Here is a 26,176-nt window from a genome sequence, read left to right on the forward strand (position 1 = left end):
GATGCGATTCCATCGATCCAGATTCCAATTTCGATGATCCCGTGCCCACTGTAATCATAACTGAGTATGTTGTTGGGTCAGCATGGGGACATACGGGTCCTCTGCTGCGAACACAATATTCAACACTGTGCGCTGAACGGTGTGCTCCAAAACACTTGTGCCTGCGCCAGCACTGTACTCTGTCGTCAGATCTGCCACAGACCGCAGCCTTTCATAGTTTGGAGAGAGGGCAAGCCTCTGACCTCTATGTTCTGTGATGAAGCATGGACGTTCTACTTCTTGTCGCCTACTCATGATTCAGCATTTTTCAACCACTGTAGATGCCCACGATAGTAGCACGCGAGCATCCGACCAGTTCCGCCGCTTCCGAAGTGCTCGCTCGCTGGCACTGGGTCACAACAATCTGGCATCCGTCAAGGTCACTCAAGTCGGCGGATTTTCGCACTTGCGGCACTTATCGCCACCAGAATGATTCGCAACGCAGTGTCGGCCGTGTTATTGCGGATTTGGCAGAGTTGGTTGCAGAGGGTGGCCAGATGCCCTTCCTGACGCCACCCCAAGCCCCCCAGGACTAAGTAGTGTGCCCCAGCTGCCAGCGGCCAGCGGCCTGCATGTAGAGTAAGCCATGAAATCGTGCGAACGTTTTCAAACAACTGAGGCGGAACCTGGGGATCAGCCCAGTATTCACCTTGCGAGATGTGGAAAACCGCCTAAAAACCACATCCAGACTGGCCAGCTTACCGGCCCTCATCGTTAATCCGCCAGGCGGATTCTATCTGGGGCCGCCGCGCCTACCCGAGTCCAGAAGCAACGCATTAGCGCTCTCGGCTACCCTGGCAGGTCTTTTTCGTATACAGTACATCTGAAGCGCAGAAACGTTTGTGGTTTTGATCTGGGGTGTGTTGTATTTGGTTTCTTGCGCGCGTGCAGAAGAAAAAACAGCAACACGAATTGAATTTATGCATTCTTCGTACATCACTGTCACTAGGGTGCCTGCTCCCCTTGTCTGGTTGCAGTCCCGAATAGTGCATGGGAAAAACGAAAGTTGGTAAACCTGTCGGGGTCGGGATAACTGGTTGGAGAAGAAAAGACGACACGTGTCACACAACTTCACAGACAGAATCCTGTTTTCTTGGGGAGTCAGTTTGCATATTTGCTTTCCCTACCCTTCATAAATGGCTGAGTCACGGTAGTTGCGTTGTGTTTAATGTTTAATTGCTGTAATTCTGACTGCGTTGGTTTCTTCCTGTAATATTTATTGCACAGCCGATCCTAGAAGCATTAGAACTTCTTCACCAGTGGTTCATTTCTACGCTCACGAAACTTCATGTTTTTCTCTTATTTCGCTCTCAGTTTCTTGCAGTTGACTTCAGAAGATATCATCGGCCTTCCCGATGTACTGCTGTTTCTAAGGACATAGTTTAAGAACTCGCATCGTTGTTCTCAGCAATAGGTTTCGTTGTTAATTGCAGATTTTACTAATAGAGTCATAGTGATGCTGCTAGATATTTAATACATCGCATCTTTTTATGGTAAGATATTTTCCACTGCAAAAATTTTATTGTATCGCGCTAATTGATGTTTCCATTCTTGGTATTATTTCGCAAGCTTTCGTATCATGTAACGTGCACAAATATCATCTGCAAAGTTTATTACTAACGAATCTCAACAAAGTAATTAATTGTCCTCACGAGGATGATTTAATCTCGTCACGTTCTTCAACAACGAAATTTGCTTTGCAGTACTGGGAAACGAACTCGGGTACCACGAGCGGAAGTAAGACACGCTAATAGTTCACTTGTGGAGACGGACAGACAGGGCACAGTACGCAACTTAAATTTTCCACGCTAACCTCCTCAGCAGCTGTGGAGTTTAGAAGCGAAAGAAAGAAGTGTGGCACGAATACATCGTGTCACTCGGGATGCAAACAAGGATGTCATATTTAACCATTAGGTTATATAAGCTCGCCTTCAGACCTTATTCAAATTTTCGCTGTCACTCATGTTTCCCCCTGTTACTTCCGAACACTGCAGCCGGAAGTTCTCCCTTGAGATACGTAGAAATAGCGCCACAGGGGGAAATGACTGAGTGGAGAGTGGTCTATTCGACCTCGGGATATACTTTATATTACCTTAATTTCCATTTGCCACGACATATTCATTTTATTTTAGGTTCAGTATTTTTAAACAAATTTCATTGATGCCACTTCTATTAATTTAGTTTCATCTACACTCCTGGAAATGGAAAAAAGAACACATTGACACCGGTGTGTCAGACCCACCATACTTGCTCCGGACACTGCGAGAGGGCTGTACAAGCAATGATCACACGCACGGCACAGCGGACACACCAGGAACCGCGGTGTTGGCCGTCGAATGGCGCTAGCTGCGCAGCATTTGTGCACCGCCGCCGTCAGTGTCAGCCAGTTTGCCGTGGCATACGGAGCTCCATCGCAGTCTTTAACACTGGTAGCATGCCGCGACAGCGTGGACGTGAACCGTATGTGCAGTTGACGGACTTTGAGCGAGGGCGTATAGTGGGCATGCGGGAGGCCGGGTGGACGTACCGCCGAATTGCTCAACACGTGGGGCGTGAGGTCTCCACAGTACATCGATGTTGTCGCCAGTGGTCGGCGGAAGGTGCACGTGCCCGTCGACCTGGGACCGGACCGCAGCGACGCATGGATGCACGCCAAGACCGTAGGATCCTACGCAGTGCCGTAGGGGACCGCACCGCCACTTCCCAGCAAATTAGGGACACTGTTGCTCCTGGGGTATCGGCGAGGACCATTCGCAACCGTCTCCACGAAGCTGCGCTACGGTCCCGCACACCGTTAGGCCGTCTTCCGCTCACGCCCCAACATCGTGCAGCCCGCCTCCAGTGGTGTCGCGACAGGCGTGAATGGAGGGACGAATGGAGACGTGTCGTCTTCAGCGATGAGAGTCGCTTCTGCCTTGGTGCCAATGATGGTCGTATGCGTGTTTGGCGCCGTGCAGGTGAGCGCCACAATCAGGACTGCATACGACCGAGGCACACAGGTCCAACACCCGGCATCATGGTGTGGGGAGCGATCTCCTACACTGGCCGTACACCACTGGTGATCGTCGAGGGGACACTGAATAGTGCACGGTACATCCAAACCGTCATCGAACCCATCGTTCTACCATTCCTAGACCGGCAAGGGAACTTGCTGTTCCAACAGGACAATGCACGTCCGCATGTATCCCGTGCCACCCAACGTGCTCTAGAAGGTGTAAGCCAACTACCCTGGCCAGCAAGATCTCCGGATCTGTCCCCCATTGAGCATGTTTGGTACTGGATGAAGCGTCGTCTCACGTGGTCTGCACGTCCAGCACGAACGCTGGTCCAACTGAGGCGCCAGGTGGAAATGGCATGGCAAGCCGTTCCACAGGACTACATCCAGCATCTCTACGATCGTCTCCATGGGAGAATAGCAGCCTGCATTGCTGCGAAAGGTGGATATACACTGTACTAGTGCCGACATTGTGCATGCTCTGTTGCCTGTGTCTATGTGCCTGTGGTTCTGTCAGTGTGATCATGTGATGTATCTGACCCCAGGAATGTGTCAATAAAGTTTCCCCTTCCTGGGACAATGAATTCACGGTGTTCTTATTTCAATTTCCAGGAGTGTATTTCATGTATATCAATGTCATTCATTTTATATGAAGGAATTCAATTCGGCTGGTAATATGTGACCCGTTGAGTCCACGAGATTGCCCTCAAGACTTGCTTGGATGATCAACTTAGGAGGCAGATGTTCAGTCTAGAATATATACCAGGTAAGTTCGGGACAAAATTACAGTTTTCTAATGCGCTACAGCCAGTTTTTTGCTCTCAATTAAAAGCAAATGAGAGATAGAAAATAATGGAGCGGCGAAAGTTAAAAATTACGATTTACCTGCAACTAAAATTCCTTACGAGTAAAAGGAATCAACAGGGAAAAATACAACTTTACGAACGGTCATCGCTAGCTTTCAACTGTCACCTCGAAAAAACAAAGTTACGTAATTAATTTATTGTTTGTTTGCTGGTACACGTCTGCGGTCCTGGAACACACTGAAATCCCAACCTCAGAGCACCGTAGCACACCGCTAGACGAGCCACAACAAAATGGCGCAGCCCACCGATAAAGCACTAGCATTTCGCTTTCGTTCTCTAGCGGCACGGTACAGAACGGCGGAGTTGGAATTTGACCTTATACCAGGACTGCAGACACATACCAGCAAACAAACAGTTAATTAAAATTGTAACTTTATTTTTTCAATGTCATAGTTTAAACTTCATCTTAACACTAGAACACTAAAGAGGGTGAAATGTTACATTGCTACTAAAACATCTTAATCTCTGCTACTCCACATTTTATTCAAATGAAGTCATAATCTATAGGTTGTGCATTACTTAACTACTATTATCAGACTGAAGTGACAAATGTCATGGGATACCTTCTAATACCGGCGTAGTGCAGCAGCTCGACGTGGCATGGACTCAACAAGTCGTTGAAAGTCCCCTGCCGAAATACTGAGCCAAGCTGTCTCCACAGCCGTCCATGATAGCGGAAGTGTACACGAATTGATCTCTCTATTATGTCCCATAAATGTCCGACGAGATTCATGTCGGGCAATCAAAGTGGCCAAATCATTCGCTCAATCTGTCCAGAATGTTCCTCAAGCCAATTCCATACAACTGTGGCCTGGTGACACGGGAGCTGTCATCCATAAAAATTCCATCGTTGTTTGGAAACACGGAATCCATGATTGACTGTAAATAGTCTCTCAGTAGCCGAACATAACCATTTCCAGTCAACGAACGGGTGAGTTCGACCAGAAGTCCCTGTCCATTCCTTCTAAACACATCCCACATCATTATGGGGCCACCACCAGTTAGCGCAGTGCCTTACCACCAGCCAGCGCAGTGCCTTGTTGATAACTTCCGTCCACGGTTCGTGGGGTCTGCCACACTCGAATCCTAGCATCCGTTCTTACCAACTGAAATAGCGACTCATATGATCAGGCCACGGTTTTCTAGTCGTCTAGGATCCAAACGAGACGGTCACGAGCCCAGCAGAGGCGCTGCAGGCGATGTCCTGCTGTTAGCAAAGGAGCCCTCGTCTGTCGGCTGCTACCACAGCCCATTAACGCCATATTTCCCAGCACTGTCCTAACAGATACGGTCGTCGCACGTCCCACATCGATTTATGCGGATATTTCCCGCAGCTAGCACTGACAACTCTCTGCAAACGCCGCCGCTGTCGGTCGTTAAGTAAAGACCGCTGGGTACTGCGTTGTCCGTGGTGAGAGGTAATGCCTGGAATTTGGTCTCTGGGCACACTCTTGACACTGTGCATCTCGGAACATAGAATTTCCGAACTATTTCCGCAATGGAATGTCTCATGCGTCTACCTCCAGCTGCCATCTCGCGTTCATAGTCTGTTAATTGCCGTCGTGCGGCCACAATCACGTCGGAAGCCTTTTCCCATGAATCAGCTGAATTCAAATGACAGGTCCACCAATGCACCACTCTTTTACACCCAGTGTACGCCATGCTACCGCCTTCTGTATATCTGTATACGAGCATACCGGTATCCCGAGACCTTTGTCATCTCAGTATAGATCTCCAGTAGTATGTTACATACTAAGCCAAGTATAAAATGTCCTGATTCATATTATATAGCAATAACAAATTTTATGAGGGTTTAGTAATCTAGGACTAAGTAAATGTTCTTTGATTCCTTTCCGATGGATCGCAAAGCTGGAAATAAGGATCCCGCTACTACAGGGCGAAAATTAATGAACAATATGGAATAAAATCGTCATATCTTCTGAACGGTTTGCGTTAGGACGTTGAAACTGCACGGTTCGCCACGGGGCATGATGGGAATTAGTATGCGCATGGTTTAGTGACGAAGCCCACTTTCATTTGGATGGGTTCTTCAGTAAGCAAACTTGGCGCGTTTGGGGGACTGAGAATCCGCATTTCGCGATCGAGAAGTTTCTACACCCTCAACAGGTGACTGTGTGGTGTGCAGTGTCCAGTAACGGAATAGTCGGTGCGATATTCCTTGATGGCACGGTGATTACCGAACGTTACGTGAACGTTTTGGAAGATGATTTCATCCCCATTATCCAAAGTGACCCAGGTTTCGACAAGATGTGGTTCATGCACGACGGAGCTCGACCCCATCGAAGCAGGAGAGTGATGTCCCAGAGGAGGACTTTGGGGACTGCATTCTGACTCTGGCATGGGCCTCGATTGGCGGCCATATTTAACGGATATGAACACATGCGACTCCTTTTTGTAGGGCTACATTAAAGACAAGATGTGCAATAATAATTCCAAAACCATTGCTGAGATGAAAACAGCCATTCGGGAGGTCATCGACAGCATCGATGCTCCGACACTTCAGCGGGTCATGCAGAATTTCGCTATTCGTCTGCGCCACATCATCGCCAATGATGGCAGCCATATCGAACATGTCATAACCTAAACCCAAATATTTGCTGTGACGTTTACATGTTGAATAAAGTGTGTGCACGCAGTAGTTTGTAACTAATTTATGTTTTTTGTTTTTTTTTTTTTTTTTTTTTTTTTGTTTCGTGTAGTTCAATAATTGTCAATGTAGGTTAATTCTTACAAAGAAGAAAACAGCAACCAGCCACTATTAATACTGCTATTTATTTAGGTAAATAGCGCCGTTGCCGGTTTCGAACTGGCAAGTTCATCATCAGACGGCCGTTCACATGATTTTCAAGATATTATCGTCCGTTTACGATTTTTATTATTCCACTGCGGGGAAGTAATTTTGGTGTGATGTTGCCCTACGGTAGAAAACAGTATTAGAAGCGCCCTATGTGAAAATAACTAACCTCCAAACGATGAAATACAGCGTAAATAAATATGTGAGGTTAAGTGGTTATGGTACTTACGTCGAAAATTCCGCGCGATTTTGTTGTGATGTTGCAGGATTGTATTTTTCGAATATTCCTAAATATATCCAACACTTACGTAATTTGTACATCACCATCCTGCGCAAAGCACCACACGCACACACACACACACACACACACACACACACACACACACGCACGCACACACACACACACACACACACACACACACCAAAAAGAATTTGCCACATGTGAATCTATCACAAAGATTGCAGATTTACAAATACAACAGTGTCAGAGACGTTCTCTCTCAGAGACATCACAATATACAAGTCGCTTTGATTTCACAGAATGACTGTTTTTAAAGAATAACATAACTTAATGAAAATTAAAACAGAAACACAATAATTGTCACGCTGTATCTAGTATGGTGGCCTCGTGTACTAGGTGAGCAGCAGCTCGCCAAGTGCGTGACGACACAAAGTTTTTTCTCCACAGCAGCTCAACACACTGCCTGAGAGAGCCCAAAGCGTCGCCCTACAACACAGCAGCGTCCCGCACCAGCAGCAGAAGCAGCAGAGGCAGCGGCGGTGCCGGCGGCGGTCAGTTAGCCGATCGCCTCCTTCGTGACTGGGCGCCCTCGCCGGGGCTTTTAGCTGTATTAGGTCGTGAACCATGTGGGTGTGTTCCCGTTCCTCATTTTCTGTTCGGGGTCAATTTCCGAATGGGTAAGTAATGAACGCATCTCACGCCGCAACCATAATAGTACTTCCAATTCGCAAGTGTGCAAATAAAACGATAACTGGAATTATCGCTCGCGTCTAGAACGTTTGAAGCCGCACTAGCACTTTTATTGCCTGAAACAATTCCACTCCTTTAAAAGAAGTGACGTAATGCATGGAAACGGAAGTTTATCGTCTGAATACTGCAGTACTGCGAGTTGAAACGCTACATTTTGATAGGTTATTACGCACAGATTAGGCTATTACGAATTAAAATTTATAGCGTCAAATCATAGGTAGAAGACTATTCAAAATCTACTGTTCTGTATTCTGACCACTATTCGATTAAAAACAGTCTTAAATTTTCAAATTATGGAAAAAACTAGTTTATGACATTTGAATCAAAACAGTAAAATTCAAAGCTCACTTGCCGAAAGAAACAAAAACAAACATCTACAAAAGGAACACATCAACTGAGTCGTATTTGCCAAACAGGATTTTTGAGTTCTGTTCTAGGTCGACTTATTTCTTAATACTTACCAATGACTTCGCAGTACCAGATGAACCCAAAACATTTTTTGCATAGGCCTATAACGCGTATCATCTTCAAAGACATGGAAGTGGTTTTGAGAGTACAGATTGTCGGTTGACTGCAGTGCATACAGTTTCTGACCCGGAAGCATCGGGAAAAGTTATCATGTCAGGGTGATCAAACAATCAATGAAGTGGAATATTTTAATTTATTAGAAATCTAGATACGTAGAAAACTTTCATGGACCTATCACAATGAGGATATTGCACAAAAATTTATGCTACTATTTTCACAACAAGAATAATCTCCACTGCTACTAACAATGGCACGCGAAAACTTATCTTTCACAGTAAAATATTCTCGAGTAACTCTATGAATTCACTTGCCATCCTTATACATATAATCCCTCAAGAGATTTGTGGTTACCAGTATAGACTCCTTCAAATGGATCTGCAATTTTCATTCAGTGAAAATCTCACAAGAAATTACACTTCGATAAAAGTTCATTTAGAACTGTACAGTAATGTGTTCACTCTTCTGCGTGTTTCATTGTCAACAGGGTTTCTACGTGACAGAACAACTTAAGAGATGAATCCCAGATCTTCAAATCCAAGTTGAAAAGTTTTGTTGTGGCTCTCCACTTTATTTCTGTGTGTAGTATTTCAAGCTTTTCACTGCAATGTACATACTATGGCAAATCTGTTGTAATTTTCTATTTCATTTTTAATTTTTAACAGCATTGGGTATTACGCAGTGACTAGTTCTGTGAATGAGTAGCTTTGGATCGCTTGATCCAATAGATCCCAAGAAAACTACACACGTAAAATACGAGAATGATTGTAAATTACTGTCTGGGAATCGAGAAAGTTACAAACGAATAACAAATTATGTAGGAGCATTATACGATGAGAGGAGGTTCATAAGTGTGTCCGTAAGTATATTATATACTTGGAAGATACGCCCAGTATGTAACACATGAAAATATTGAAATCAATAAAACGAGAATGATTTAACTTGAAGAAGAAGAGTAGTTCGAATATTATTAGAAATACTGTTTCGAACCTAAGGTAGCGGCATACAAGTCCCAAATAACAAGTACATTTCGTCTCGATAACACACAGGTGAAGACCATTAAGAACTACCTCGAAGATAACCGTACGGTGTGAAAACTGGCAACTGACCACAAATGACGAAAAGTGTGAGGCCATCCACATGAGTGCTGAAAGGAATCCATTAAACTTCGGTTACACTATAAATAACACAAATCTAAAGGCCGTAAATTCAACTAAATACCTAGAAATTACCATTATGAACAACTTAAATTGGAGAGAACATATAGAAAGTGTTGTGGGGAAAGCAAACCAAAGATTGCGTTTTATTGGCAGAACACTCAAAAAATATAACAAATCTACTAAAGAGACTGTCTACATTACGCTGGTCGGTACTCTTTTTTTGGGAGTACTGCTGCATGGCATGGGATCCTTACTAGACTGGATTAATGCAATACATCGAGAAAGTCCAAAGAAGAATTATTGCGAAATAGGGGAGAGAGTGTCACTGACATGATACAGGATTTGGGGTGGACATCGTTTAAATAAAAGCGTTTTTCGTTGCAGTGGAATCTTCTCACCAATTTCCATCACCAACTTTCTCCTCGGAATGCGTAAATATTTTGTTTACGCCAACCTACATAGAGAGAAACGATCATCATAATAAAATAAGGGAAATCAGAGCTCTCACGGAAAGATTTAGGTATTCGTTTTTTCCGCGCGCTGTTCGAGACTGGTTGGGATAATAGAGAATTATTGTGAAGGTAGTTCGATGAACCCTCTGCCAGACACTTAAGTGTGATTTGCAGATTATCCACGTAGATGTAGATGTAGGTACAGAAAGATTAAAAACGAAAATCAACCAGTTTCAATGCAATCAACATGGAACTTTCAATGTACGCGAATAGGCCCTTCAGAGTGGAGTAACTCATTCGTTCAGTCTATGCAGGAAATCCGCAATAATAAACTCTCAGAAGTTTGGGATAAAACTAAAGCGGTCACTTGATTAATATCTGAGAGAGGACGAGAGTATAATAAATGAAGAGAATGGGTGCGGAAGGTGCTGCAGTGACCACCTAAGCCACGCCCTACCGAGCCCATTCAATCTGAAAGGTAGGTGATAAAATAAAACAAAGAGCGAAACACTGGAAGACCAAGGAAACGATGGCCATCGGAATGATCTATTTAATATAAACCTTGAATAATGATAATAATGGTGGTGGTGGTGGTGGTGGTGGTGGTGGTGGTGGTGATGGTAATGGTGGCGTCAATTAAGTAAGTAAATGCTATAACACGTGCTAGTCCTGATATAAATTTTCACAATATAGCAGAGAGTGTGCTAAAATTTATTCTGCTGACAAGTCAGGACAATGGCCTAGCCTCTAAGTTTAACTTGAATGCTTTGCCTTGCATAAATCCCAAGTATTCCGTTCGTTTTCCTAACACTGATTTTAAGTTATGGTTCCATTTCATATCGTTCCACAGTATAACTCCTAAATACTTATATGATGTGACGCGCTCAAGGTGTTCACCACTACTCTTCTAATCGGACACTGCCCTGTTCTTTCCCTTTATTATAGGCACTATCGTGCATTTATCCACATTTAAAGTGGAAATTTTGTCCAAGTCGTCCTGGGGTTCCTTACCACCATCCAACGACGATACTTTCGTACAGACAACAACATTATCGTCAGCGGAGAATCCTGTAGTGCTGCCGATTCTGTCTTGTAAATCGCTTATGTGAACTGAGAACATCAGCGGTTGCATTACCTTTACTTTGGACACATCCGACGTTACATTCATTTCTGTTGAACATTCGCTGGCCAGTGTAGCATACTGAGTTCTGCTTATCAAACATTCCTCGAGTCAGTCACATACTTGCGAAGGTCCTCCGTATGATTGCACCTTGGTAAGCAGCTGATGGTGTGGTACAGTGTCGACAGCCCTTCAAAATCTAAGATGGAATCCACCTGTCCATCTGCATCTATTGTTTGCAAGATGTCCTTGCGAGCTGTGTTTCAAAAAAGTTGTTTTTCCTGAATATGTGCTGATTATTTGAGAGAACAGACGGATGTCAGCTGTATTCTGTGCAATTCCACGTTGTACCCGTTTTTCCACGCAGTGACTCTTGCAGTCGTGCGGGATTATTCACTGCGCAAGAGATTCCTGACAAATATGAGCTAGGAAAGGGGCTGATTCCACAACGTAATCAATGTAACATCTAAGTGGAATTCTATCAGGGCCGGATTTCTTGTTTGTTATAAGTAATCCTAATTCTCTTTCAATGCCAAAGATGCATATATTTCATTTGTTAGTCGTTGCAGCTGTGCAATGTGGTATGGTAATATCCTCATGTTCACTGTCTCCGTTCTGGGCAGGTGGCACTCGCAGTTTTTCTGGACACTAACTGTCCAGGGTTTCTAATAGGTTCGCAAAATGAGTAGCGATTTTCGTTCTTTTTGATACGATGTGTGCAAAATAAAACAGAATAATAGTATCAAGTCATCAATGCTGAATGCTACAGGTCGACCAAAATTATACAGCAGTTAGTCGTATCATCGCGCTGCAACCTCTCACCTGTCTAGCCTCTGTCATTAGGATATTCCGAGTTCCCCCAAAATCACATCAGCCGAATGGCGGGACTCTATGTACCTAAAATGCAGGCCTCGATCGTTTGCCACATCAGACCCTCTCCATATATCTTCTTTAATTATGGCCGTGTCACAACTCTAAGATACCGCCAAACTCAATAATCCTTCCACCTCATATTGCAGATTTAGTGTAACTCTTGCTTGTACATGGAGGCTGCCAAGCACAAAATGCACAGCGTTGAGTTCATGTGGCGCTAAGGAGCTGAATGCAAAAGTTAAGGAACGTGGGCGGCGCTACAGTCCACGCCACCTTGTGTTGTGGCTTCAGAGAATTCTACATGATCGCGTCGCAGATTGTTCTGATCGTGATGTTACTGGGCACCTGGTTGCTACCGTCACTTCGTTGCGAAATTTCCAAGTTTATTCTCGCGATATTACCTGGAAACAACCATGTTATAATTTATTGCTAAACGTCGACTGCAGACCTGCAACACCTTACACAGTTTTGGGTCTACTGCTTTCACTTTCAGCTTGTAGATGCCATAGTACTGAAGGAACGAACATTACCGTCCTTGCTAACATGAATACCAAACAGCTCAATACAAAAACACATGCTACAGGATTACCTACACTAAGTGATCAAAAGTATCCGGACACCTGGCTGAAAATTACTTACAAGTTCGTGGCTCCCTCCATCGGAAATGCTGGAATTCAATATGGTTTTGGCCCACCCTTAGCCTTGATGACAGCTTCCACTCTCGCAGACATACGTTCAATCAAGGGCTGGAAGGTTTCTTGCGGAATGGCAGCCCATTCTTCACGGAGTGCTTCACTGAGGACATGCATCGATGTCGGTCGGTAAGGCATGGAACGAAGTCGGCGTTCCAAAACATCCCAAAGGTGTTCTATAGGATTCAGGTCAGCACTATGTGCAGTCCAGTCCATTACAGGGATGTTATTGTGGTCTAACCACTCCACCACAGGCCGTGAATTATGAACAGCTGCTCGATCGTGTGGAAAGATGCAATCGTCATCCCCGAATTGCTCTTCAACAGTGGGAAGCAATAAGGTGCTTAAAACATCAATATTGGCCTGTGCTGTGACAGTGCCATGTGAAACAACAATCAAAAGTCCCCTCCATGAAAAACACAACCACACCAAAACACCATAGTCTCCGAATTTTACTGTTGGCACTATACAGGCTGGCAGATGACGTTCACCGGGCATTCGCCGTAACCACACCCTGCCATCAGATCGCCATATTGTGTACCGCGATTCGTCACTCCACACAACGTTTTTCTACGCTTCAATCGTCAAATTTTACGTTCCTTACACCAAGCGAGGCATCGTTTGATATTTACCGGCATGATCTGTAGCTTATGAGCAGCCGCTCGAACATGAAATCGAAGTTTTCTCACCTCCCGCCTAACTGTCATAGTATTTGCAGTAGATCCTGATGCAGTTTGGAATTCCTGTATGATGGTCTGGATAGATGTCTGCCTATTATACATTACGGTCCTCTTCTACTATCGGCGGTCTGTCAGTCAGCATACGAGATCGGCTTGCACGCTTTTGTGCTGTAATTGTCCCTTCACGCTTCCACTTCACTATCACATCGCAATCAGTGGACTTAGGGATGTTTAGGAGTGTGGAAATCTCGCATACAAACGTATGACACAAGTGACACCCAATCACCTGACCACATTCGAAGTCCGTGAGTTCCGCGGAGCACCCCATTCTGCTGTCTCACGATGTCTAATGACTATTGAGGCCGATGATATGGAGTGCCTGTCAGTAGGTGGCAGCACAATGCACCTAATATGAAAAACGTAAGTTTTTGGGTGTGTCCGGATACTTTTGATCACATAGTGTATATACTCTGCTTAGCTATATAAGAGTAATCACGAAGATCAGCCCTTTCCCAGTATAATTTTACGAAAATTACTGAAGATGTTGCATTTCAACGAATTTTCAAGAAGTGAAAAAGAAGGAATATTGTAATTGAACTGCTGAAAAATATACGATTGAAACAAAAAGATAGTGTTTTAATTACGGCTGAGTTTCTACCCGGTTTCTTCTTTACATTTACGGAAGTAAAAGGAAGTCCTAAAGATCAACAGCGCAATACAAAACCAAATTAATATATGCATAACTTATTCCAGAATAACCGTGGAATCACGTGGAAAATTTTCATTTAGATCCATGTGAAGATGCGTAACACACATGAATGAATCAATTAATCTATGATTTAAACATGGCACACATAAACTAAGGGTTCAAGTCGCTGACGTATTAACTATGGAGCTAAGTAGTAGATTTTAAACTTAGTTAAGTCCTTGTAGTAGTTCCCCACTAGGATAATTTTCTCTCAGTGATGAGACATTAAAAAATTGTGAACGTTAATAATCCGCTGTTTTTAGGGAAGCGGGCCAATAAATTTTTAACAAGAGTTCGAACAGTTGAACGAGATAAAATTTATCAACTACAGTGCTCATAAACAAAACAAAAAAGAAAAAAAAGACGATTACAAAAAAGGCAGGAAGGATTTTTTTGTTCGGTGAAGTGAACGGTATATTAAACTTGATACCTGTGCGTTTTGAAGGAATTGCTGACGTTTCAGAAGAGTAACATTCACTTATTTTGCAATAGGTGAAAAATACGCTAAATGTGGTTCGCTTGCTAAACTGTCACATGAGAACTAAAGATAGGGTACAAAGAGAAGAGATAACACATACTTCAAATAAGTCTAAACATTTAGTGAAACACTTATCAGAACCAAAATACATTAATATAGGGGTTCCACAAGGTAGCATATTAGGACCAATACTGTTCCTGATATACATCAATGACTTTCCCAGTAGTGTTACTCATGGTGAAAAAATCCTCTTCGCTGATGACAGCAATATTATAGTCACTGATAAAACAAGAGAACTTCTTGCCGAGAAAGCAAATGAAACTCTCAAGGAAGTTTATGATTGCTCAATAAGTAATAAAGTGACATTGAACGTAAAGAAAACTAATGCCATGAATTTCAGTTTGAAGAGGAAAAATGACAATGTAAAATTAAATGTAGATGGCACATCTATAGACTGTGTAACAAATGCGAAATTTCTAGGAATGAATATTGATTCTCAGCTGAAGTGGTGTGAACACACAAAGGTACTTGCAAACAGAATGTCATCAGCATGTTATGCCCTTAGAATCCTATCATCAGTGTGTAACATGCAGTGTCTTTTAGTTACATATTATTCATATGTACACTCAATTCTTAGCTATGGAATTCTGTTTTGGGGAACAAATGCACAAAATATGAACACAATTTTCAAACTCCAGAAAAGAGCAATAAGGATAATAACCAAAAATACTAATCGAGCTCATTGTAAAGATATGTTCAGAACACTGGGGATTTTAACTGCTCCATGTGAATACATTTACCAGTCAGTTGTACACATCAAAAATAACATTGGTAATTACTGCACAAACAGCTCTGTCCATGACCATGCAACAAGAGATAGACTCAACTTACATTTACCAAGAAAAAATAAACATATAACTCAAAACAGCATTTTCTACCAAGGAATAAAACTGTACAATAAATTACCAAACAAGATTAAAGAAATTGCCAAAATACACTTATTTATAAAGGCAGCTAAAAAGTACCTGTTATACAATATATTTTATACATTGAAGGATTACTTAGATAAAACAGAGTAGGAGTTTGTTTAAAAATATTTTTCCAAATAAATAATAATAATAATGATTATAAATTATCCAACATTCCACATAACACCTTCTTTATGGTTTTTTCCTTCTTTTTTTCCTTTCTAGAAATACCTACCCCCAAGCTATGCATAGCACAACACTAACACCTTTTCCTCTTTCTGAGCTCAACAGCTCACCCATTATGGAGGGATGTTGACTCAGTTTCTCAGGATAGCAAATGGGAAGCTGCGGTACAGAAAATGGCCCAGAGATCACCAGTGCGTGTTGTGTGTGTGTGTGTGTGTGTGTGTGTGCAGTGACTGAAGTGTTATGAAACAATGTGTGTATAGTGCGTGCAGTGACAGATAGTGAGACATGAGTGAACAATATGGCATTACATTATTTAATAAATTATTCATAAAAAAGTATTGTATACCAGGAGAAAATCTAACGACTGTCTCTAACTAGACGTCTGTAAATATATGTGTATACGAATTAGCTTATTTTAAATTGATGTAAATTTGCAAATACTTTGACATCCTTGTAAAAAGATATGTACGAATGAATAAAGCTACTACTACTGCTACTACTACTACTACTACTACTAAGTAACGAAAACAGCATTTCACCTTCACTTATAAGAGAGAGGGCACACATATCGTGTGAGCCTTGACTGGGAAATAACACTCATTGTACCATTTTATTGAGGTTTTTAAATGAAACAAAACTTGCGACCAGCGCAAAAGACGCTTTCGTACTCACAAAGACGTCTAAAATCACACCTTTTCTGACAGACGTTACGAAATCCTCAAATGACATGGCCTAGAATACCTCTCTAGCGCGCACAAACAGCGTCAGTCTGGGGTACGACGATTGACTGGACTTGTACAGAGCTTCATCACAGGAGAAGTGGTAACAGAAATTTTTCAGGTTTTAAAACAGCAAGAACTCGAGTAATGATATCAACTTTTTTTGATCGTCATATCTCAAGCAGCACTTTCTAATATAGATTTTGTCAGTGCAATAAAATAATATACACACTATCATCTGTCCGTCTAAATATATGCCAAAGGCTTTGCCTCGTAAGATGATCGAAGTTAAGCAACGCCGAGCGTGGCCAGTATTTATATGGGTAACCGCTTGGGTACGCTACGTGCTGTTGGCTGGTGTCGTAGAATTCCAGACGATCAGACTTTGCGCCAAATGTCCTGGCTAAATTCCAAACCTCGCCGAAGTGTGCCTTGAAGTGAGGGCATGTGACAGTGTTGAGGGTGACCAGTCCGTCCGGCGGGGACGTTCGGCTCGGCGGTCTACTTGTGCTATTCGAGAAGCCGCTCCCTTCGCTTATCACCAACCATTACAAACCTGGCACAACACTATACAAACCAGAATGAGATTTTCACTCTGCAGCGGAATGTGCGCTGATAATGAAACTTCCTGGCAGATTAAAACTGTGTGCCCGACCGAGACTCGAACTCGGGATCTTTGCCTTTCGCGGGCAAGTGCTCTACACAGTTTTAATCTCCCAGGAAGTTTCATATCAGCGCACACTCCGCTGCAGAGTGAAAATCTCATTCTGGAAACATCCCCCAGGCTGTGGCTAAGCCATGTCTCCGCAATATCCTTTCTTTCAGGAGTGCTAGTTCTGCAAGGTTCGCAGGAGAGCTTCTGTAAAGTTTGGAAGGTAGGAGACGAGGTACTGGCAGAAGTAAAGCTGTGAGTACCGGGCGTGAGTCGTGCTTCGGTAGCTCAGTTGGCAGAGCACTTGCCCGCGTAAGGCAAAGGTCCCGAGTTCGAGTCTCGGTCGGGCACACAGTTTTAATCTGCCAGGAAGTTTCACTATACACACCGATTACTGCCACATACACTTATCATCAGATACATAACTCCCCCATTTCACGAAGGAAAGGTGCCATAGTGCGCAAAGAACACAAAATTAGGTTGATCTGAACCTGTCCTTCGGAGTCTCCCAGCGAACAATGCCATACGACTTTGCTCTTAGCTATGTTTCTTCTATTTATTCTTTCTTCTTCGTCTGTCTACTGTATTCTATCAGATACACTGAAGCGCCAAAGAGACTGGTATAGGGATGGGTATACAAATACAGAGATACGTAAACAGGCAGAATACGGCGCTGCGGTCAATAATGCCTGTATAAGACAAAGTGTCTGGCGCAGTTGTTAGATCGGTTACAGCTGCTACAGTGGCAGATTAGCAAGATTTAAATGGGTTTGAACGAGGTGTTATAGTCGGCGCGATGGGACACACCCTCTCCAAGGTAGCGATGAAGTACGGATTCTCCCGTACGACCATTTCACGAGTGTAACGTGAATACCAGGAGTCCGGTAAAACATCAAATCTTCGACATCACTGAGGCCGAAAAAAGATCCTGCAAGTACGGGACCAACGACGACTGAAGAGAATCATTCAATGTGACAGAAGTGCAACCTTTTCGCAAACTGCTGCAGACTGCAATGCTGGGCCATCAACAGGAGTCAGCGTGCAAACCATTCAACGAACCATAATCGATTTGAGCTTTCGGAGCCGAAGGTCCACTCGTGCACCCTTGATGATTGCACAACACAAATCTTTACGCCTCACCTGAACCCGTCAACACCGACATTGGACTGTTGATGACTGGAAACATGCTGCCTGGTCGAACGAGTCTCGTTCTAAATTGTATAGAGCGGATGAACGTGTACGGGTGTGGAGGCAACCTTATGAATCCATGGACCCTATATGTCAGCAGGGGACTGTTCAAGCTGGTGGAGGCTCTGTAAAAGTGTGGTACGTGTGCAGTTGGAGTGCTATAGGACCTCTGATATGTCTAGACATGACTCTGACAAGTGACACGTACGTAAGCATCCTGTCTGATCACCTGCACCCATTCATGCCCATTGTGCATTCCGATGGACTTGGGCAATTCCAGCAGGACAATGCGACACCCCACAAGTCCAGAATTGCTATAGATTGCTATAGAGTGGCTCCAGGAGCACTCTTTTAAGTTTAAACACTTCCGCTGGCCACCAAACTTCCCCGACATGAACATTATTGAGCATATCTGAGGTGCCTTGCAACGTGCTGTTCAGAAGCGATCTCAACCCCCTCATACTCTTACGGATTTATGGACAGCACTGCAGGATTCATGCTGTCAATTCCTTCCAGCACTACTTCAGAGATTAGTCGAGTCCATGCCACGTCGTGTTGCGGCATTTCTGCACGTTCGAGGGAGCCCTGCACGATGTTAGGCAGGTGTTCAAAAATGGCTCTGAGCACTATGGGACTTAACATCTAAGGTCATCAGACCCCTAGAACTTAGAACTACTTAAACCTAACTAACCTAAGGACATCACACACATCAATGCTCGAGGCAGGATTCGAACCTGCGACCGTAGCGGTCGCGCAGTTCCAGACTTTAGGGCCTAGAACCGCTTGGCCACCCAGACCGGCCTAGGTAGATGTACCAGTTTCTTTGGCTCTTCAGTGTTTTTTATTCTTATGTCCATTCTTAAACACGATTTGGTGCATTCCCTTGGATTGATACCGATCGTAGAAAAAATCGAAACATAGAAATTCTTAACATCACCAGTATTGCAAGTTTGCCAGACTGACATTTGTTCGTATAAATGTCAATCGAGGAAGAAACGCCGTTAAAACTGCTGAAGATTCCACGAGTTAGAAATAATTTTGCAAAAAACCATGCATAACTGATCACTTTACCGGAAACTGGCGCTTGCACTTGGTTATGAATCAAGATACACTATAGGAATGTTATCGAAAACAATTTCAAATAATTTTCTGATTCATTAATTCTTTTTACTTCATACGATTAGTAGACGAATAAAGACAACGTTTTTTTAAAAAACTTACATTCGGAAACATTCGTGTTGTAATCTTCTGCGGGCATGGGTAGATAAATGGAAAATAAAAATAAAATTAACAATCGGGTTTCGAAGACGGAGCGCAAAATTGTGAAGCTAAGATGCCCCAATGCCACCGCTTCGGTTAAACCACTTACTCCCTACAAGGTACACAAGGTTCTCGAAAACTTTGTTGTCGTTTGCTCTGAAATGGTTGAGTACCTACGAATAAGCCGGGACATAGGTTCGCTTATTTTGACCTCCCTTCCACCTCACGAAGTTTCTAGGAAATCGGGTTAGGGCACTTGCTGTGTTCTCCTCGTCAGTGTACTGACATGTGGACGAAAGCAAGATACCGTTCGTAACAAAATGAAAGAACCAGATCGTAACCCCTGGAGCCTACAATACCTGTTAAGTACCGACCGGCACTAGTAGTAGGAAGCGATATTAAATGGGATGAACACGTGGTACAGAGTGTAAATAGAAGACAGAGATTTCTTGGAAGCGGGGAGTGTGGTGCATGTATAAAACGAAATGTACATGACGCTAACGTGACCCCATTGCTCCAGCGTTTTGAGTCAGTATCAAGTACGCCTGTCAGCAGACATCAAAAAATTTATAAACGTGTTCAGTGAAGTTCTGTAGAAAATGGCTCTGAGCACTATGGGACTCAACATCTTAGGTCATAAGTCCCCTAGAACTTAGAACTACTTAAACCTAACTAACCTAAGGACATCACACACACATGCCCGAGGCAGGATTCGAACCTGCGACCGTAGCAGTCCCGCGGTTCCGGACTGCAGCGCCAGAACCGCTAGACCACCGCGGCCGGCGAAGTTCTGTAGAATTCTTTGGAATAAATGAGAAGTTGTTTTTACAGAACCCTGGTACATAAATTTAGAGAACCAATATCAGAGGTAGATTAGGCAACAACTTTTCTGTAGACATTATACATCTCGCGCAAAGATCATGAGAATAAGATATGAGAGATTATGACGAGTTTGTTCCGCACATGAACGTAAAAGAACAAAGTGTGCTCACTATTTGTACGAAATCCTTTCCGTCATGCACTGTGCAGCAGCTGCAATTCCACAGGCTACGATAAATTGCTTATGCATGCTACGTTTTCGCTCTTGGCGCCAGTATGTGTTTGCAGTTTTCAATTTGCCGTCAACTGAAGTAATTAAAGTGAACTGATGAAGGCTAGAACGAGATTCCTACCGCAGAGTAGTTTAAGAACGTTTTACCACTTTACAAAGCATTTATTTACGTAGGTGAAGACAAAACTCTTTTATGGTCTTGACGAACTACTCACACTAATATACGATTGAAGACCTGGACAGTCGAACGGACGAATATAGAACGAGAGCAGAGCTGTCTAGCAACAATTGCTGAGGATTTTGGACGGTGTATGAGGCCGGTAGACAACTCTTTTTAACTTTTCTTACAGTTATGTCCGCTGCTTGTTTTTTCCACAGGCCAGTTGACTGGGCGGTGCTGCAAGGCCCATGGAGGGGCGGCGTGGGAGGGGGGGGGGTTGCAAACACAAGGTTTCGTTGCCTGTAGAGACGCAGCTATACGTCGTAAAGGCTTGTGGTTTAACTATATAGACATAGATGTGAGCATGTGAGCAGCCGACGAAGACCGCTGACAATGCCTTTGAACACAACGAATTCGATTTTATTGAATAAGGACAGAGAAATTTATAATGGCTTAGACGAAGATGTTTATTTTGCACAAGGAGCTGGAGATTGAGTTAACACACCTAAATGCAACCAAAAACATTTGCACAAGATAAGGTGCTTTCCAGAACACTCAGTTACACCAATTAACGTTAATATAGCAGAGATATGAAAGGAGACACATACACGAACTCAGTTATATGTAAGGTAAATTAACGTCTTCAGTGTGTGGGAAGGATTCTGAGAAAATGTAGTGAACCTGAAAAGGATACAGAGACTACGACTCTTGTGAGACCTGTTGCTTTAATTTTTGATATTGTCGCAAGGTCAAATTAAACGGGAAGATAGAAAAAGTGATTATCTGTATTGCCAAATTTGTAACCACCTGCCACATTCAGTACGAATGTGCAGCTAAGCTGTACAGGGAATTGCACGAGACCCATTGGAAGAAACCAAAGTCATTATTGCAGTACACAACCGTGCAGGTTTAGACAACCAGTACGCAACAAAGAGCGTAAAACGTCTCTACTGTCCCCATTATTTATCCCGCTTCAGAACTATTAGAAAAAGTTGGGAGAAATTACGGCTTATTAAGGGGCAGTTATTTTCCGCGCTCTATTTATGGAAATGTTGCGAAGTATGTACGTCGAAGTCACGTTTTGACTATCTATAGAAAAATCTTAGCAACACGGACACACCGTGGACAAAATGAAGCATAACGGAGGAGCTGCTCGACCTCGGCAGCACCAGCAACCCTGCCAGCTCCTCGATTCTTTAAACAACCGAAATTTTATGTATTAAGCAACTTCAAATGTCTGATTACTGTATGTTTATGATGTCATATTTCACGAACTATATGTGTTACAACGATAAAATTATGTTGCTACATACAATTTTATATGTGAATACTGTCTGCAAAATGTGTTGCGAATAGAATTAGTAGTAAAGAACTAATAAATTAAAGCGTATGCCTGGTGCTGAAGTTTTTCCTGTATGAACAGTGAAAATGTAATAAGCAATAAACTTTTTTCTTCGCAGTATTTTGCGGGGGGGGGGAGGGGGGGAGGGGGGGGGGAGGTCAGTGAGGAGAAGTTTCTACAAAGTTTGTTGGGAGTCGCTAAGTGCTGTCAACCTCAGAATATTCAATGAATATCTTTCTTTCTTTCACTGGTGCCATGTCCCGCACTGACGCAGGGTCGGCATTGTTAGGATAGGATTTTGCAAGGTTAGGATGAAGGGGTGGCCGGATGTCCTTCCTGCCGCGACCCCGTACCCCCAGGACGGAATTTGTGTACCCCAGCTGTCTGCGTCTAGTGTAATTCATGGAATAATGCGAACGTGTTCAGATGTCGGCGAGTCGTGGAACTGAGGCGGATCGTGGGGACCAGCCCGGTATTCACCTAGCGGGATGTGGAAAACAAAACCGCCTAAAAACCACAGCCAGGCTGGCCAGCACACCGGCCCTCGTCGTTAATCCGCCGGGCGGATTCGATCCGGGCCCGGCGCGCCTACACAAGTCCAGGAAGCAGCGCGTTAGTGCTCTTTTTTTTGTTTTTGTTTTTTTAAATCTCATTTTGTTCGAGATTGATCGTTGTATTTGTTCGGGGCGGACGTCCTATGACACTTGTTGAAGTTCATCGTTGATATATTTAACTCAGTTTTTTTTGTTATTACAGAGGGCAGCTAACCCTCTGACCGAACACGCTGAGCTACCGTGCAGGCGCGCTCTCGGCTATCCTGGCGGGTAGAATATTCAATGAATATAGTGTGGGTAATTTGCGCGCTTTGAGTTACAAAAAATGGTTCAAATGGCTCTGAGCACTATGGGACTCAACTGCTGAGGTCATTAGTCCCCTAGAACTTAGAACTAGTTAAACCTAACTAACCTAAGGACATGACAAACATCCATGCCCGAGGCAGGATTCGAACCTGCGACCGTAGCGGTCTTGCGGTTCCAGACTGCAGCGCCTTTAACCGCACGGCCACTTCGGCCGGCCTTTGAATTACACTGCATCAAGAGATACACAGTTATAACGTAAGGCTACACTTCTTAGTGAGTAGATTTTGGCAACGTTTCAAATTCGGTCAATAATTATATGATATGCCGAGAATCAGATTTTTGTTGATCCTCGAAGACGTCAGCTAGGCACTTGCAAACGCCATCACGCACCGACGCGCCCGTTTCAGCCATTAGGTTATACAGATTCGTCAGTTTGGGTGTTTGGCATTCTCGAGAAAAGTGTACTACCTTCCCTAAAAACAGACGTTTGTAGTGTGAGGATCATGGTAAGAAAAGTAGAGAAGATAAGGTAAGAGAGAGGGAGGTATTCAAGCCACTACTCGAATTAAGAAGGAGCCACAGTAACCATCTAAGTATACGCGGTAGTGGCGGTGCAGAACCGTAGACGCTCATGCAGTCGCGTCCGACTAACGTCACAGTAATAGAACGGGTCAACTACTCCCTTGCCTCTCCTAGTACACCGCGCACACAAACGTGCGCCGCAGATGGACTCTTCCTCGTCACTGGTTTACTTGTGTTCCACCTCTAGACAGCGTAATCCGTGACCACGGCGGCCAAGTTAGTAATGCTGTGCTGCACACGCAGAGAACGATAGCATCGGTATCTGGTAGGGGAAACGGCAAAGGCGTGTATGCACGGGTGCGTGTGTACTGCCCTGGGACTAGCGCCGCGCCGTGCCGGCGTGATAGCAGCGGGTACGGCGCCGTAAACTGCGACTCGGCGGGAGGAAAGTGGGTCGCTCTATCTGCGAGGGAGAGCACCTCCCGGCCGCGGGCTGCTCGGCGGCGTCACGCGAGGCCACACACAACACAGCAGGGCGGCCAGGGCAGCAGAGGCCAGCCCGGCTCCAGGCGCTATCTGCTGCCTGCCTACCAGGGCCGTCTCACCATCTGCCACACGACACTTCTGCTTATTTCATTTATTTATATTACTTTAAGAACGGCTCCTTTTTTTTTTCATCGTCTCCGTATCTGAGAATGTGTGTGGGCTTAGGTGGACGAAGAGCAATGACTGAATCAATAATAACGTCAGAATGTAGAGTTCAGTTCTGGGGTAGGGGGATCACGTTTGTTACAGCCGCCGCCCCCCCCCCCCCCCACCCCACCCCACCACAATAATACTTGCTGACAACGCCATTTCTGATGTGACACATATGCCTAGGATTTAACTACTACTACTAATAATAATAATAATAATAATACCAATAACAATACAATATATAAAAAAGCTAAACTCTGTCCAAACAGGCCTCAGAAGGCATTACCGCATGCGGATATAGAGAGGATGGGCATGTGGTCAGCACACCGCTCTGGTTCAAAATGGTTCAAATGGCTCTGAGCACTATGGGACTTAACTTCTGAGGTCATCAGTCCCCCAGAACTTACAACTACTTAAGCCTAACTAACCTAAGGACATCACACACATCCATGCCCGATGCAGGATTCGAACCTGCGACCGTAGCAGTCGCGCGGTTCCAGACTGTAGCGCCTAGAACCGCCCGGCCACTCCGGCCGGCCCACACCGCTCTCCCAGCCGTTGTCAGCTTATGTGACCAGAGGCGCTATTTCACAATCGCCGGCCGTTGTGGTCGAGCGGTTCTAGGCGCTTCAGTCTGGAACCGCGCGACCGCTACGGTCGCAGGTTCGATTCCTGCTGCGGGCATGGATGTGTGTGATGTCCTTAGGTTAGTTCGGTTTAAGTAGTTCTACGTTCTAGGGGACTGATGACCTCAGATGGTAAGTCCCACAGTGCTCAGAACCATTTGAACCATTTCACAATCAAGTAGGTCCTCGACTGGCTGAGTGCACATCCCATTTGCCAACAGCGTTCGGCAGAACCGGTCGGTCACCCATCTAACTGCTATCCAAGCCCGACAGTGCTTAATTTCCGTGATCTAATGAGAATCCCTGTTACCACTGTGGCAATACATAAAAATACACAATTTATAATTTATTTATTTATTTTTTGCGTGGAGCCACAGCCTCCAAAATGTTTTGTAAAGGAAAACAGGGCCTGTGGTAGGCTATAATATTCTTTATTAACTGTGCCATCGGCATATTTCGACTTTTATGTCATTTTCAGGGGCATGTGGATTGCCATCATTGTTGTTGTTGTGGTCTTCAGTCCTGAGACTGGTTTGATGCAGCTCTCCATGCTACTCTATCCTGTGCAAGCTTCTTCATCTCCCAGTACCTACTGCAACCTACATCCTTCTGAATCTGCTTAGTGTATTGATCTCTTGGTCTCCCTCTACGATTTTTACCCTCCAAGCTGCCCTCCAATGCTAAATTTGTGATCCCTTGATGCCTCAAAACATGTCCTACCAACCGATCCCTTCTTCTAGTCAAGTTGTGCCATAAACTTCTCTTCACCCCAATCCTATTCAATACTTTCTCATTAGTTACGTGATCTACCCACCTTATCTTCAGCATTCTTCTGTAGCACCACATTTCGAAAGCTTCTATTCTCTTCTTGTCCAAACTGGTTATCGTCCATGTTTCACTTCCATACATGGCTACACTCCATACAAATACTTTCAGAAACGACTTCCTGACATTTAAATCTATACTCGACGTTAACAAATTTCTCTTCTTCAGAAACGATTTCCTTGCCATTGCCAGTCTACATTTTATATCTTCTCTACTTCGACCATCATCAGTTATTTTACTCCATAAATAGCAAAACTCCTTTACTACTTTAAGTGTCTCATTTCCTAATCTAATCCCCTCAGCATCACCCGATTTAATTTGACTACATTCCATTATCCTCGTTTTGCTTTTGTTGATGTTCATCTTATATCCTCCTTTCAAGACACTGTCCATTCCGTTCAACTGCTCTTCCAAGTCCTTTGCTGTCTCTGACAGAATTACAATGTCATGGCGAACCTCAAAGTTTTTATTTCTTCTCCATGAATTTTAATACCTACTCAGAATTTTTCTTTTGTTTCCTTTACTGCTTGCTCAATATACAGATTGAATAACATCGGGGACAGGTTACAACCCTGTCTCACTCCCTTCCCAACCACTGCTTCCCTTTCATGCCCCTCGACTCTTATAACTGCCATCTGGTTTCTGTACAAATTGTAAATAGCCTTTCGCTCCCTGTATTTTACC

Source organism: Schistocerca americana, chromosome 2 (genome assembly GCF_021461395.2).
Source record: "Schistocerca americana isolate TAMUIC-IGC-003095 chromosome 2, iqSchAmer2.1, whole genome shotgun sequence".
NCBI lineage: Eukaryota > Metazoa > Arthropoda > Insecta > Orthoptera > Acrididae > Schistocerca > Schistocerca americana.